Here is a 16,785-nt window from a genome sequence, read left to right as displayed (position 1 = left end):
GAGACAATACCAATAAAGTGTAACGCAAGGCTGTTATTATAGATTATTGTTGATCAATGACCAATGATAATCTGTTTATCGCTATTTTACTTGTCATTTTCATTAATAACGCCACGTGCCTTTACAGTTTCTCGCGATTATTTTCCATCTCAAGCGATTAGTATGATATGAAAAATTATCACAAAAAAAGATCAAAGGAAAAATGTACAAAATAGCGATAAAGTGTGTTATTTCTGCAGCACAACCGATGTTAAATATAGGAAATAATTGTCGCGTTCATGTGATAAGAAAATATGGTCAGTCTTTTGCCAGGATATTTTTGTAATTGATTGAGTTTCTTGCTTTGGGTATCAATCATACATGTATGACAATATTGTATTTCCAGGGCAAACATTTCCGTATACGTATAACCATCGTTCATATCCAGAGCGGACCACAACGTACACTTATGGTTATGGTTTACATTAAGGTTTGACCCCTACTACAAGATATGACCATAGTATGTATCCAGAGGAAAGGACCAAAACTTCCAAGAATGGATATGGTCTATATTATGAGGGAAAAATCACAACTTTGATCAACGGCAATGATGAATATCCTGATTGGACCAAAACATCAAAGAATGATCTAGATAATTATCTTGAGATGACCACAGCATATCTATATGACGATGGACAAACTGCTGAGGGGAAAGCCTGTAAGTATTTAAAATAAAATTATGTCTTTTTCTGGTTTAATCCTCTTTTTCTAGGGAATACCTGTACCATGTCAGCAATGTCAACAAAACAAATATTTCCATTCAACAAGTGTTTATGTGTCTGCTTTTGCCATTTGAAAAGGTACTTTACTATTTGAATTTTCCTGTGAGATCGGTCATTTGGTACCCTTAATTACAGAAAGTCTAATTAAATGCATGTTGTAGGCTAGTATAGTATTTTTTCCGCTCCAAATTTTCTGTCAAAATATTGGTAATGAAATCTGCAATATCCAAATTCTTTAACATATTGAAATAAATCTTTTTGTGACAATGCTTATGGTCCATTTCTACACCTTTGAGTGTAGATTAGTACTAATTACATGAACATGACATGGTGAACATTTGAAAAATTTTCAGACGTTATCGTTTATTACAATTGATAATTTTATCATGATATCCAGTCATGTGAATTACCTGGTAAACATTTAAAAAAAGAAAAATAATCAACATCCAGTCCTCTTTCTATATTATTTTGAAATTAAAAAAGATAATGATTATATTACATGTGAAATAATAAATTTCTTCAAGACGATGTCCGTTCTGTGTTTTAGGAATTTTTCACTTGTAACATAATCAGGTCTAATGTATTGATGTGTTGTAATGGATCAAACTCTATTTCAGTTGATGAGAGCAATAATTGCTCTCGCCTCATACCAGAACCAATTGGATTGTTTAATACATCATATTTACAAGGTCTTCAAGACTGCTTAAAAGGAACAGTTGTCCGGAAGTTATTATGCAGCCATTCAATGACGTATAATATAAGTTTTGTAAATGACGTAGTTCCGTACTTTTCTGATTTACAAATATATTTTGCCGATGGAATTAACAATTGTACGAACCGTTTTAATAAATTCATAGAATCGAAAAATAATATATTAACAAATCTCGAAATCTTTCATTTTCTAACTCGTAGTTCAACTTGCTGGGAACATACTTTCTTCACTTACCAGTTATGCGTCAATTTTAAATTAAACACCCATAATAAAAGACTTTCATTGAATGTACGAACGTTTCCATACGAATCGATCCACCTCACTTTAAAGCACCAATCACATGAATCATGCAGAAACGAATTTATCCAACACGTTTATGAGAATGGTTTACATATGAGCTCAAACGACACGTACATTCTCAATATCGATAAGATAAATAACTTTAGTAAGGAAAACAATTGTTTGGACATTCACTTTCCATGCCCATGGCCGGCGTTCACAGATTTTTCTTTAAAGGTGCCAGAGTCTACAACTACAGTGTATATGCAATTAGTAATAGCAGTCGAAGTGATATTGGTAAATAGTGGTGTTGTTCTTGTTTTTTTGCAACTAGAAAACAGAACTCCTGTCACCATTCTTCTGTCAGCTTTGGCTGTATCTGATTCTACTGCTGCACTCCTTATGACCGTTCCAATATTTACCGCCCATCAAATATATGGTAACCGCATATATGAGCATTCGTTATTATATATTTTAGGTTTTCCAGATTGTGTTTATAATTTTCTGTATATTATCTTACGAGACGTGTTCCATATGACATCAGTCCTAATAACGACACTATTATGTCTCGAGAAAACTGCAGCTCTTCTATTTCCAATTTGGACAAAACAACATATAAACAACAGAATAAATATCGTATGTTCTCTTTTAATGTTTATCATAAGTATGTCCTTATTTTCTCGATTTGTCTATGAAGAATCTCTAGTCATTTACAATTTTAACGGCAGGTGTTGTGTTTCATCTCAAAATATTGATTACCAGGCAATATCATACCATTATATCATAGTTAACGCGTTTATCCTGCTGGCATGTTTGGTCGTATTTTTATGTACAGTGTACATGATATGCAAGTTAACAATCTTGAGAAGGAACCTACCGTGGACCGATAGTCCAGTTGTGCAGAAAAGAAACCGAATTTCCGTTATAACGGTTGTGTTCATTTGCATCATATTTTTGTTGTCAGAGTTGCCCTTTATTTACACCTCTTTTATCTACATGATAATTCACGTTAATTTCAGCTCTTTAACTAGATCTGCATTAGATGATTATGTTACATTCTTTGAATACAAAGACCTCGGTTTAATCATTGGATTCTCTCTGAACTTTCTAGTTTATATTATAATGGGTAAACAGATACGCAATAAATTATGGATTAGCGTTATGAAGTTTGCAAGGCGTTGTAAATGTTGGTGACATACAACAAAATGTATCCTCAAGACCAAGAGAGAGGGATATATATATATAGAGAGAGAGAGAGAGAGAGAGAGAGAGAGAGAGAGAGAGAGAGAGAGAGAGAGAGAGAACCAATTGATATTTACCAATAAGTGTGTCGGATCAATGATACATATATATAGTGCTATAACATGTACATCCACAAACATAGGCAGTAGCTGTGTTATGGTGTGTGTGTGTGTGTCGAAACGCACGTCTGGTGTAAATAATAAAATTTAATCCTGGTATCTATGATGAGTTTATTGATAATCTTACAATCATACTAATGTCAGTTAATATCTCCTTACGTTATTCAATTGTTCAGTTTCTGATGTCGTTACATTCACACTGTTACATATTTAGGGTATTGCAAATGTTAGCTTATATCAAAGTAATATATTTAGTGTCATTGATTGTATTTTGAATATATGATACTAATTTTTTTTTTTTTTTTTTTTTATAATAGCTTGTATTTGTAATTTATGAAAAATTCCTGATTTCCTTTACTTAAAAATTGATATTATATATTAAACAATTAAATTAGAATTATTCATGTTATATATATTAAACAATTAGAATATTATTTTATTTTTAGATTATATTCGAAATTATAATGTAATTATTCTTCTCATTTTGATCACCGTGGTTTTCAAATAAAATATTTAAAATATTTGTTTGTTTTGTATTAGAAATAGGCTAATAAATTGACGAAAGATGTGTAACATCATATCAACGATTTGTTTGTTTAATTGTTAGTTATTTTATATTAACGATAACATTTACGTCGAAATAATGTGATTTATAAGATGATTTCTGATGATTGACAGGGCAAAGAAAGGACATGACACTGTATATGCGTCCGAAGCATGTTTTTTTAATCTAACTTCACAAGGAACGTTCAACGCTAATCGTATAATTGTAACTTAAACTGGTACAATTTAAAATTAATTTAGTGAAGATGATAATAGCCGATGGTTGAAGGACGCCAACTGAATGCTGTAGCTTATTCAAACAAATTCAAACAAACTGAGCATAGAACTACACAATAGCTGTAAATATATATTCGCAATTTGTTTGTTCTTCCCTCGCCAGCTCTACACTTATAAAGCTTTTGGTGAACTTGCACCTGTCCTAAGTCAGGAATCTGATGTACAGTAGTTGTCGTTTGTTTATGTAATATATACGTGTTTCTCGTTTCTCGTTTTGTTTATATAGATTAGACCGATGGTTTTCCCGTTTGAATGGTTTTATACTAGTAATTTTGGGGCCCTTTATAGCTTGTTGTTCGGTGTGAGCCAAGGCTCCGTGTTGAAGGCCGTACTTTAACCTATAATGGTTTACTTTTTTAAATTGTTATTTGGATGAAGAGTTGTCTCATTGGCACTCACACCACATCTGCCTTTATCTATTGTGTTACCTTTCCTTGTCAGTATTAATCTAACGTCGATGTCGTAACACATATATACAGTACATGATACATTAGGCATACAGATGGAATTGTTACAGATCGGCTGAATTATCTATTGAAAATCATCCTGCATTCTAATGTAAGAGACAATAACAATCAAAACCAAGGAGTAAACAAAGACTCACAAAACCAAAGGACATTTACATCAACAGTTATAAATAATAATTAAGAGACAACACGAACTCAACTAAAAACCGGGAGTGAAATCAGGTCCTCCGGAAGGGTAAGCATTTCCTGCATCATATACGGGACCCGTCGTGTTATTTCCTTGTTCAGTTCGGTAATGATGGAAGGTAATTATGACTGAGAAAGAACATAGTCACATAAATAATTGTATTATAAGTACTATATGTATATATATATATATACAGAAAAAAATATGGTGGTCAACTAGAAGTCATCAATGGAATATAGACCGATAAGGAAGACTGCACCACGTCAAAAGTAAAGGACTCATGAATACACAATAACTGTAAAAATATTTAAAAAAAAAAAGAAAATGTTTAAGCTTGAACATTACACAGATATAAGAAGGTGTAGTATTTTTAAGATTGAGACAACCTTCCATCCAAGTCCCAATTTGTAAAAAGGAAACCTTTATAGGTCAAAGTACGGCATCAACACGGAGCCGTGTCTCACACCGAACAGTAAGTTATAAAGCCTCAAATATGACTAGTGGAAAGCCATTCAAATAAGAATACAACCGCTTTTTCTGTATAAAATCGATAAACGAGAAACACACGTATGCACCTTAATAACAAAGGACAAACACTAAACATCAGGTTCCGAACTGAGTGTAGGTGCAAACAAATGCAGACTATTTAAACGTTTACACCGGCGATAACCTTCATTCTAAGCTGAACATCACACCATAAAAAGACACATTTCAACATATAAACTGTAATGATTTAACACAATCAAAAGATTAATTAACAATAACAAGTAAACTTACACTGAACTAAGAAATTTGATGTATGACACAATCTAAATACTGTAAACCAACTTATTTTCGCGGATACTTTATTTCGCGTTTTACCCTTTCTAGTCTATTTCGCGGCTATTTAATTTCGCGATTTTCCAATTTCTGGATATAGTTTAATAAGGAAAGATCTAAGTTTTACATATTCGCGACGATTTATGTTCGCGTTATTTTTCTACTCGCGAAAGTCGCGAAAATAAATTGCTCGCGAAAATAAGTTGGTTTACAGTACAATATCAATGAAAAAGAAGAGATACGAAAAACAATATCGGAAAGACAACAAAAACCTTGGTCAAAATGACATTTAATAGCCTACACGGGTAATTATAATACAATGTAATTTTTGAGTAAGCAGTATATGGAGTACGAAAATATTTTTATACAAATAAATAAAAGCAGTAAATGGAGGAAAGGCCGAAATGAAATCCTCATGGCAAAGGTATAGAATATATACAAGCAGTCCAAACAACATGAAACAACAATAATAAATAGGAGCACACACGCTGAAATGGCTTGCATTCTTTACTAACCATTGATATTATGTTGGTAGTCCTAAATACAATGAAATAAACAGCTTTACTACAACCTTTACATAAACTTGACATGATCCAAGAAAATGAGGTCAAAGTCATAAAAAACTAAACGAGAAATACATGTACAACTTACCATCTCTAAGAACACATAGTTACCACCAGAGCCATGATCACAATTGAAAATCGATTTATTTCAAGGTGCAACGTATAACACACGTATTAAACGCGAATAATGCGTTTTTCTTAATGACAATTTGTCATTTACAATGGTTATAAGTGTTTTTATATAGTTTGCAGATTCAGATTCAATATATTTTTAGTCTCACCGCTTGTACAAAATTTTCAAATACACGTTTAATCATCTGTTTAATCGATATCTTTTTTTGTTACGAAGGAGATGCACTCACTTGATAAACAGTGAATTGGGAGATAACTCTTACAAAGGAAATTGTTCGGTTAAGAATGGATGAAAATAAAAAGCGCATAAACTGTATGATATTATATACATGATATAAGAAATATCTAAGCGACATATTGCTAAACAAAAATTTTACGCGACAACAAAATTTGGCGGAAGAAAAAAAAATAATAATAATAATAATAATCAGAACAAATACAATAGCTCTTTCCACAGAAAAGTGGAAAGACCTAATAATAATAATCAGAAGAAGAAAGTACAGTAAGGTCTTTCCTTATAGAAAAAGGAAAGACCTTAATAAAGAATTGAGAAGTATGCCTCTTAAGAATAAAGAATACAAAAATTAACAAAAACTGCCCCTCCGATATTCTAAAAATAAAAATTGAAAAATTGTCTATATTGGTCACATCGTTTGTATAGTAACATCGGGAAGATAAGTTTTGAACATTTAAACTTTCAATGACATTTGTTTCTAGTGCTAATCAGATGCCATTTGTATAATTGTAAACTTGGGATTTGTCAAAGAATTAACAAATATGTTGACACTCTAAACAATACTATTAAGATAAAATTGATAAAAAAAGATAAAAATATTTTAATGCAGCATTGTTTTAAATGTTAGATTTGACACTAAGTTATACAAATGAGTTATAAGTATTCCGGCAGAGCGATTTTCATTCTAGTCATGAAGAAGATGTGTTCTGTTTTAGTCTTTTTGATTTTTGCAACGTGTAGTGTTTCTAGTGCTGGACATCAATCAACCATGTATGATCACGGTATATATCCAGAGCGGACAACAACATACAAGTATGGTAATGTTTATCATCCACAGGAGACGACAACAAACTTCTATGACTATGGTATGATTCCAGAGCCAGCTAAAACAAGTGAGTAGCAAATAAATGTTATCTAAGGTTTACAGCTGGATATTTTTAAACGTCAATTTTATTGTTGTTAGTGATACTGGTATTTTTGTCTTTTTATCCAGAACATACTAGTTCCAATATGATTTGTTTACTATTCACATGCACGGATCTAGTCATGTTATAAAGGGGATTCCAACACTTGGAATATATATAAAAAGACAGTTCAAGCCTGAGAAAATCTCCTAGATTCGCCAGTTATTAATCATCTGCAGAAATGTCTTTAATATTAAAGGTTTTTTTTTCAAATGCAAAATTTCAAAATTGACACGTCGACCTAAAAAGTAAAATGACAAAAATACTGAAGTCCGAGAAAAGTTCAAATAGAAAGTCCCTAATCAAATTGTAAAACAACTGTCATATTCCTTACTTGGTACAGGCATTTTCAAATGTAGAAAATTGTGGATTGAATCTGGTTTTATAGCGCTAAACCTCTCACTTGTATGACAGTCGCATCAAGTTCCATTATATTAACAACTATGCGTGAACAAACAGACATAACAGGTAAAAAATAGAATAAAACATAAGCACAAAGCAATCAAATAAAAGCAATATGACGTTTGTTAACTTCAAGTAAGTTTGCATACTTACTAAGGTTCGGATTGTGTTTATAGAATAGAGAATAAACTCATCATAGATACCAGGACTAAGTTTTGTATATACGTCAGACGCGCGTTTCGTCTACAAAAGACTCATCAGTGATGGTCGATTCCAAAAAAGTTAAAAAGGCCAAATAACGTATGAAGTTGAAGAGCATTGAGGACCAAAATTCCGACCAAAACAAATAAGACGACAACTGTTATAAGTTATAGATATACTGTAATCCTTTCATTCACGCATCATGATGAAAACGATACAACATGTACTCAAAATACAAAATGCAAAATGTGTAATGGTAGTCTTTCCATTGCAAACACATACCCCCACCCCAAATCATCATAGATTTATAAAAAAATTGTGCACAACATGCACAATATAGCTATCAAAGGTACCAAGATTATAATTTAGTACGCCAGACGCGCGTTTCGTCCACATAGGACTCATCAGTGACGCTCATATCGAAATATTTATAAAGCATTTTGAAACATTCAAAGTTTTGTAAACAGGAAATTTATAAAAATGACCACATTATTGATATGCATGTCAACACCGAAATGTTGACTACTGGGCTGGTGATACCCTCGGGAACGAAACGTCCAACAGCAGTGGCATCGACCCAGTGGTTTAAATAGTTATCAAAGGTGCCAAGATTATAATGTAGTACGCCAGACGCGCGTTTCGTCTACATAGGACTCATCAGTGACGCTCATATCGAAATATTTATAAAGCCAAACAAGTACAATGTTGAAGAGCATTGAGGATCCAAAATTCCAAAAAGTTGTGTCAAATACGTCTAAGGTAATCTATGCCTGGAATAAGAAAATCCTTAGTTTTTTTTAAACATTCAAAGTTTTGTAAACAGGAAATTTATAAAAATGACCACATTATTGATATTCATGTCAACACCGAAATGTTGACTACTGGGCTGGTGATACCCTCGGGGACGAAACGCAACCTATGTGCTTTATTAAACTGGTGTGGTCATAATGATGCAATCCTTCAGTTCACAAAGCAGGATGAGTTATATCCAATATCTCAATCGTTCAGTACGAATTAGCTTGAACATGAGATGAATGCTGAAAATGTTATCTGGAGATTTGCTTTTGTTTAGACAGATTAGTTTTGACATTTGGATACAATCTATTAATTGATATAATACCAATAAAGTGTAACGCAAGGCTGTTATTATAGATTATTGTTAATCAATGACCAATGATAATCTGTTTATCGCTATTTTACTTGTCATTTTCATTAATGACACCTCGTGCCTTTATAGTTTCTCGCGATTATTTTCCATCTCAAGCGATTAGTATGATATGAAAAATTATCACAAAAAAAGATCAAAGGAAAAATGCACAAAATAGCGATAAAGTGTGTTATTTCTGCAGCACAACCGATGTTAAATATGAGGAAATAATTGTCGCGTTCATGTGATAAGAAAATATGGTCAGTCTTTTGCCAGGATATTTTTGTAATTGATTGAGTTTCTTGCTTTGGGTATCAATCATACAGGTATGACAATATTGTATTTTCAGGGCAAACATTGCCGTTTACGTATAACCATCGTTCATATCCAGAGCGGACCACAACGTACACTTATGATTATGGTTTTCATCAAGAGGTGGTCACAGCTTCCAGATATGACCATAGTATGAATCCAGAGGAGAGGACCAAAACTTCCAAGAATGGATATGGTATATATCATGAGGGGAAAATCACAACTTTGATCAATGGCAATGATGTTCATCAAGATTCGACCAAAATATCAAAGAATGATCTAGATAATTATCTTGAGATGACCACAGCATATATGTATGACGATGAACAAACTGCCACTGTATATCCTGAGGGGGAAGCCTGTTAGCTTTTAAAATAAAATTATCACTTTTTTCTGGTTTAATCTGCTATTTTCTGGGGAATACCTGTACCATGGCAGCAACAGAAACGAAACAAATGTTTTCATTTGTATGAAGTGTTTAAGTTTCTGATTTTGCCATTTAAAAATTGACTTTACGATTTTAATGTTCCTGTGAGTTTGGTATTTTGGTACCTTTTATTACAGAGAGTTTAATTAAATGCATATTGAGGTCTAGTTTGTGTATTATTGTTTGTCTGTTTGTCTTTTTTTATTTTTAGCCATGGCGTTGTCAGTTTGTTTTAGATTTATGAGTTTGACTGTCCCTTTTGGTATCTTTCGTCCCTCTTTTAGTATTGTTTATGATCAAATTGTCTGTCAAAATATTGATAATAAAATCTGCAATATCCAAATACTTTCACATGTTGAAATAAATCAATATGTGACAATTCTTTTAATCCATTTTAACAGTTTAGAGTGTGATAAGTATATGTATATTACATGGTGAACATTTAAAATTAATTCAGACAAAATCGTTTATTATTACTTTTTAATTGCATTTCCATTATAATTGATCAATTTTGTGATGATATCTAATCGAATAAATTATCTGGTACACCTTTAAAAAACGAAACGTAACCAACATCCAGTCCTCTTTCAAAAAAGCTACTCGATATTATTTTGAAATTTGAACAAAAAAGAACATATACCATGCGAAATAATAAACTTGTTGCATTCTTTGGTTTAGGAAATTTTCACCCATAACATAATCAAGTCAAATGTTTGCGGTAAGTTTTAATAATTAAAACTATATTTCAGTTGATGAAAGCAATAATTGCTCTAGCCTAAAACCAGACCCAATTGGATTGTTAAATGCAACATATGTACAAGGCCTTAAAGACTGCCGAAATGGAACAGTTATCCGGAAGTTATTATGCAGCCCTCCCATGACGTACAATATAAGTTTTGTAAATGACGTAGTTCCGTATTTTTCCGGTGTACGAATATATTTTGCCGACGGAATTAACAATTGTACGAATCGTTTCAATAAATTCAAGAAATCGAAAAATAATATATTAACAAATCTCGACATCTATCATTTTCTAACTCGTAGTTCAACATGCTGGGAATATTCTTTTTTCACTAACCAGTTATGCGTCGATTTCAAATTGAACACCCATAATAAAAGACTTGCATTGAATGTACGAACGTTTCCATACGACCCGATCCACCTCACTTTAAAGCACCAATCATGCAGAGAAGAATTTATCCAGTACGTTTATCAGAATAGTCTACATACGAGCTCAAACGACACGTACATTCTAAATATCGATAAGATAAATAACTTTACTAAAGAAAACAATTGTTTGGACATTAAATTTCCATGCCCATGGCCGGTGTTCAGTGACGTGGTAATTAGGGTGTCTGGGTCAACAACAATGTATTTACAATTAGCAATAACAGTGGAAGTGACATTGGTAAATAGTCTTGTTGTTCTTGTATTTTTGCAACGAGAAAATAGAAGTCCTGTAACCATTCTTCTGTCAGCTTTGGCTGTATCTGATTCTACTGCCGCACTCATTATGACCGTTCCAATATTTACCTCTTATCAAATATATGATTACCGCATAAATGAACAATCGTTATTATATACTTTAGAATTTCCGCAATGTATTTATATTTTCCTGCATTTTATTTTAAGCGATGTTTTCCATATAACATCCGTCCTTATAACAACACTATTATGTCTCGAGAAAACGGCCGCTCTTCTCTTTCCAATGTGGACCAAACAACATATAAATAACAGAAAAAATAGTATATGTTCGGTTTTAATGTTTATCATTAGTATTTCCATATTTTCACAACGTTTTTATGTAGAATCTCTTCTATTTTACAATTTTAACGGCCGATGTTGTGTTAATCGAAATGGCGGAATGAATAATCAAGAATACTTTAGCCATTATACTATACTTAACGCGTTTATCCTGCTGGCATGTTTGATAGTGGCTTTATGTACAGTGTACATGATATGCAAGTTAACAATCTTGAGAAGAAACCTACCGTGGACCGATAGTCCTCTTGTGCAGAAAAGAAACCGACTTTCCGCTATAACGGTTGTGTTCATTTGCATCATATTTTTGTTATCAGAGTTACCGTTTATTTACACTTCATTTATCTTCATGCTATATTACTTTAATCCTAGCTATTTAACTAGATCTGCATTTGATAATTATGTTACATTCTTTAAATATAAATACCTCAGTTTAATCATTGGTTTCTCTCTGAACTTTCTAGTCTATATTTCAATGTGTAAACAGATACGTGATAAATTGTTGATTGCCGTGATGAAGATTGCAAGACATTGTAAATGTTGGTGACATAAACATGATAAACAAATTTATCTTACCTCCAACAGATTTTGAGAGAGAGAGAGAGAGAGAGAGAGAGAGAGAGAGAGAGAGAGAGAGAGAGAGAGATTACGCAATGTGTAAGGATATTGCAAATGTTATCTAATGTCAAAGCAATACATTTAATGTTATTGGTTGTATTTTGAATATATGATACTATATATATTTTTTTTCATAAGCTTGTATTTGTATTTTAGGAAAAATTACTTATTTCAGTTCCTTTCAAATTGATATGATATATTAAACAATCAAATAAGAATTATTCATTACATGTACTCTATTTAACAATTAGATTATTGGTTTACTTGTAGATTATGATTGAAAATATATTTTAATATTCTGCTTACCTTGGTTACCGTGATTTTTAAATAAAATATTTAAAATATTTGTTTGTTTTGTATTAGATTTAGACTAATGAATTAACGAATTATGTGTCACACCATACCAACAAAGTGTTTGTTTATGTGTTAGTTGTTTCATATCAACGATAACGTATACGTCGAAATAATGTGATTTATAAGATGAATCCTGTTGATTGACAGGGCGAAAAAGGAAATGACATTGTATATACGTCCGAAGCATATTTTTGTAATCTAACTTCACAAGGAACGCTCAACGCTAATCATATAATTGTGACTGAAACTGTTACAATTCAAAAGTAATTTAGAGAAGGTGATAATAGCCGACGGTTGAAGGACGCCAACTGAATGATGTAGCTCATTCAAACAAATTCAATCAAATTGAGCATCGCTGCATGGAACTTCACAATAACAGTAAATATATATTCGCAATGTTTTGTTCTTCCCTGACCAGCTCTACAATCATAAAGCTTTTGGTGACCTTGTGTTACCTTTCCTCGTCAGTTTTAATCTATCTATACATTAGGCATACAGATGGAATTGTTACAGATCGGCTGAATTATCTATTGAAAAGGTTCCTGCATTCTAATGTAAGATACAGTCAACGAAATAATTGTATTATAAGTACTATATGTATATATATATATACAGAAAAAATAATAGATGGGTAACTAGAAGTCATCATTCAATGGAATATAGACCGATAAGGAATAATGCACCACGTCAAAAGTAAAGGACTCATACATACACAATAACTGTAAAGGCTTGGACATTACACAGATATAACATTATAATAAGATGTCTGCAATTTAGACAACTCTCCATCCAAGTCCCAATTTGTAAAAAGTAAGCCATTATAGGTCAGAGTACGGCATCAACACGGAGCCTTGTCTCACACCAAACAGCTAGTTATAAAGGGCCCCAAATATGACTAGTGGAAAGCCATTCAAATAGGAAACCAACCGCCTTATCTGTATAAAAACGATAAATGAGAAACACTTATGACTTAGTAACAAAGGACAAACACTGAACATGAGGTTCCGGACTGAGGGTAGGTGCAAACAAATGCAGACTATTTAAACGTTTACACAGGCGCTAACCTTCATCCTGAGCTGTACGTTACAACATAGAAAGACACACTTTAACATATCAACTGTAATGGTTTAACTCAATCAAAAGATTAATTAACAAGCACAAGTAAACTTACACTGAACTAAGACATTTGATATATGACACAATCTAAATACAATATCAATGAAAAAGAAGAGATATGAAAAACAATATCAGAGAGACAATAATAACCTTCGACAAAATGACATTTAGTAAGATAGCCTACACGGGCAATTATAATACAATGCAATTTGGGAGTAAGGAGTATATGGAGTATGGAAATATTTTTTATACAAATAAATAAAAGCAGTAAATGGAAGAAAGGCCGAAATGCAATCCTCATGGCAAAGGTAGAGAACATACAAACAGTCCAAACAACATGAAACAACAATAATAAACAGGAGTGCACACGCTGAAGTGACTTGCCTTCTTTACTTACCTTTGATATTATGTTGATAGTCCTAAATACATTGAAATACACAGCTTTACTACAACTATTACATAAACTTGACATGATCCAAGACAATGCGGTCAAAGTCATATAAACTAAACGAGAAATACATGTACACCTTACCATCATTTAATACACTATATATGGTTGACTTATTGTTTATATTTTCTGAGAAACAGACTTAACTAAGAAAAGTTAACATTGCTCAATGAACCATGAAAATGAGGTCAACGTCAGATAAACCATGTCAGGCACACATGTACAGCTAACAATCCGTCCATACATCAAACATAGTTGAACTATTGTCTATAGTTTAACAAAAAACAGACCAAAAACACACAAAATTAACACTGATCAATGAAACGTGAAAATCAAATCAAAGGTCAAATTAAAAACAATTGCGACACTGACATGTAAATCATTACATTTTTCCATACATCAAATATATAATTCACCTTTTGCATATCGTAATGTAAAAAAGACTAAAACTCAAAAACTTAATATTGACCAAAAGAACCATGCAAATTAGGTCAAGGTCAGATGAACCATACCAAGCAGACAAAAACGCTTTGCATTGAACCGTGAACATGAGGTTAAGGTCAAATAGAAAATGAGAAAAATGTCTGACGGGCATGATAACCTTGCAAGGTACACACATAACATATATAGTTATCCTATTATTCATAATAAGAGAGAAATTGACATTACAAAAAATCTTTACTTAACCATGAAAAAGAGGTCAAGGACAATGGGTATGTCACAGACAGAAAACTACATAACATAAGGCATCTATATACAACGTATGAAGCATCCAAGTGGTCAACCTTCTAAAATATAAAGCTTTTAAGAAGTAATCTAACACCACTGCCACCACCAGATCACTATCCCTATGTCGAGCTTTCTACGACAACAGTCTCAGGCTCGACAAAAACCACATCAGCTAAAAGATTGTCTTGTCTTTAATTGTCTCTTGATGGCATTCATCATATCATATCTCTTTCTTTTATAACAATAAAGGAAATAAAAATATAGTCACCCACCGCTCCGACACGGAATTAAAAAAACAAAAATTTATATTTTAAGAATAACTTTACATGATAAAATATTGACACGTGGTATTTGTGCTAATTTTTGGCATCGGTGTAATATATATCTGATGAATCCCATTGGTGCAAACTCAACGTCTTATACATGCTGCATTCATATCGAAACACATTTAAAGCTGTTGGCTCTGTAGAATACTAAGACAGCATTTAGATAAATTGTGTCTGAAGAACTGTTTGGGATTTACCTTCATTCAGCCGGTTTAAAGTTCACATTGGACATCTACAGATGCAGAAGTACTGGAAAATAAACATCAAAGTAACAAGAGAAGACTATGAGAACGCCAACTATCATACCAAGTTCATGTTTTGTAAATCAATTTTAAATTCTATTTTTAGTAAAGAAATCACCAAAAAACCGGTGATGACGTCACGTTCACAGGACAAAATTATATCTATGTGCTGATAGACAAAAAAACTTTCAACAAATCAGACGATTTGATACCTACCCTTAGCTGTATTTGGTAAAACTTTTAGGAATTTTTGTTCCTCAATGTTCTTCAACTTCGTACTTTATTTTGCCTTTTTAACTCTTTTTTTGAGACTCACTGATGAGTCTATTCTGGAGCAAATACAAAATTTCAATCCTGGTATCTTTGATGAGTTTATTTACATACAAAACTAAATTATCGTGATTTGTTTTGAAAACTTTGCCACGGCGTTGTCAGGTTCTCTTCGATTTATTCAGGATTTGAATGTTCTTCTTTTTCTCTTCTGTTTCTATTTTCATTAACCTTTATACTGTGAATTATGTTCATTTTATCAGTGTAAGGATTATTTAGGTGTGTTATTGGTTTAATGTCCCAGAAGGATTTGTAAGAATTGATGGACAAAATACATTCAAGACTGTTGACGAAAAATACAAGATGAACATTAATACTGTTGTATGTATGTTTTAAGTGCAATTTTTCTGTTCATCAGTTGGTATTTAAATTTCAATTTCTAATCCATATCAGAAACCGGTGCAGACATTATAGTTATAAGGCCATATTAGATATTTTCAGATACTGTATGAATATCAATACTTTTAGAAATTGGATCACTCATGGAAATTGGAGTACTGCTTGGATCCAAAATTTGTGGAAAATATGACAATTTTCAAATCCTGGGGGCTTATTTGGAATATATTGAGGCATATATATGCGAATTGTTGTCATGGATACTCATCACAAAATTGAATTTACAATTATAAAGCAATATACTACATTCTTATTCATATCGTTTTTCTTTTAATTACTGGTAATTCATGATACAATTTAGTTTAAATGCACTATCAATTACCAATTGAGGGGAGCTAACTCTTTAATTTGCAATCATTCTGACCAATGTTAAAGGTATCACACTAACATCAACTAACTCTTAACTGAAAGGTTAATTTGTTAAAAGCATGAACAAAGATACTGTAAATTCAGAAATCATTGCGATTTTTTTTTTTAATGAGAATAAAACTGAATAAGTATCGCAATAATAAGCAACTTTCATTCTTATATCTGATTCATATAAATGTATGCCGATTTTCCTGCAATCTCATTAATAAGTCCATTCATTTTAGGCCGTTTTCCAACATTCACAATAAAAGACAATGATAAATGCATGTAATAATTTCTGTATTAA

Source organism: Mytilus galloprovincialis, chromosome 11 (genome assembly GCF_965363235.1).
Source record: "Mytilus galloprovincialis chromosome 11, xbMytGall1.hap1.1, whole genome shotgun sequence".
Lineage (NCBI taxonomy): Eukaryota > Metazoa > Mollusca > Bivalvia > Mytilida > Mytilidae > Mytilus > Mytilus galloprovincialis.
This window is presented reverse-complemented; position numbering follows the sequence as displayed.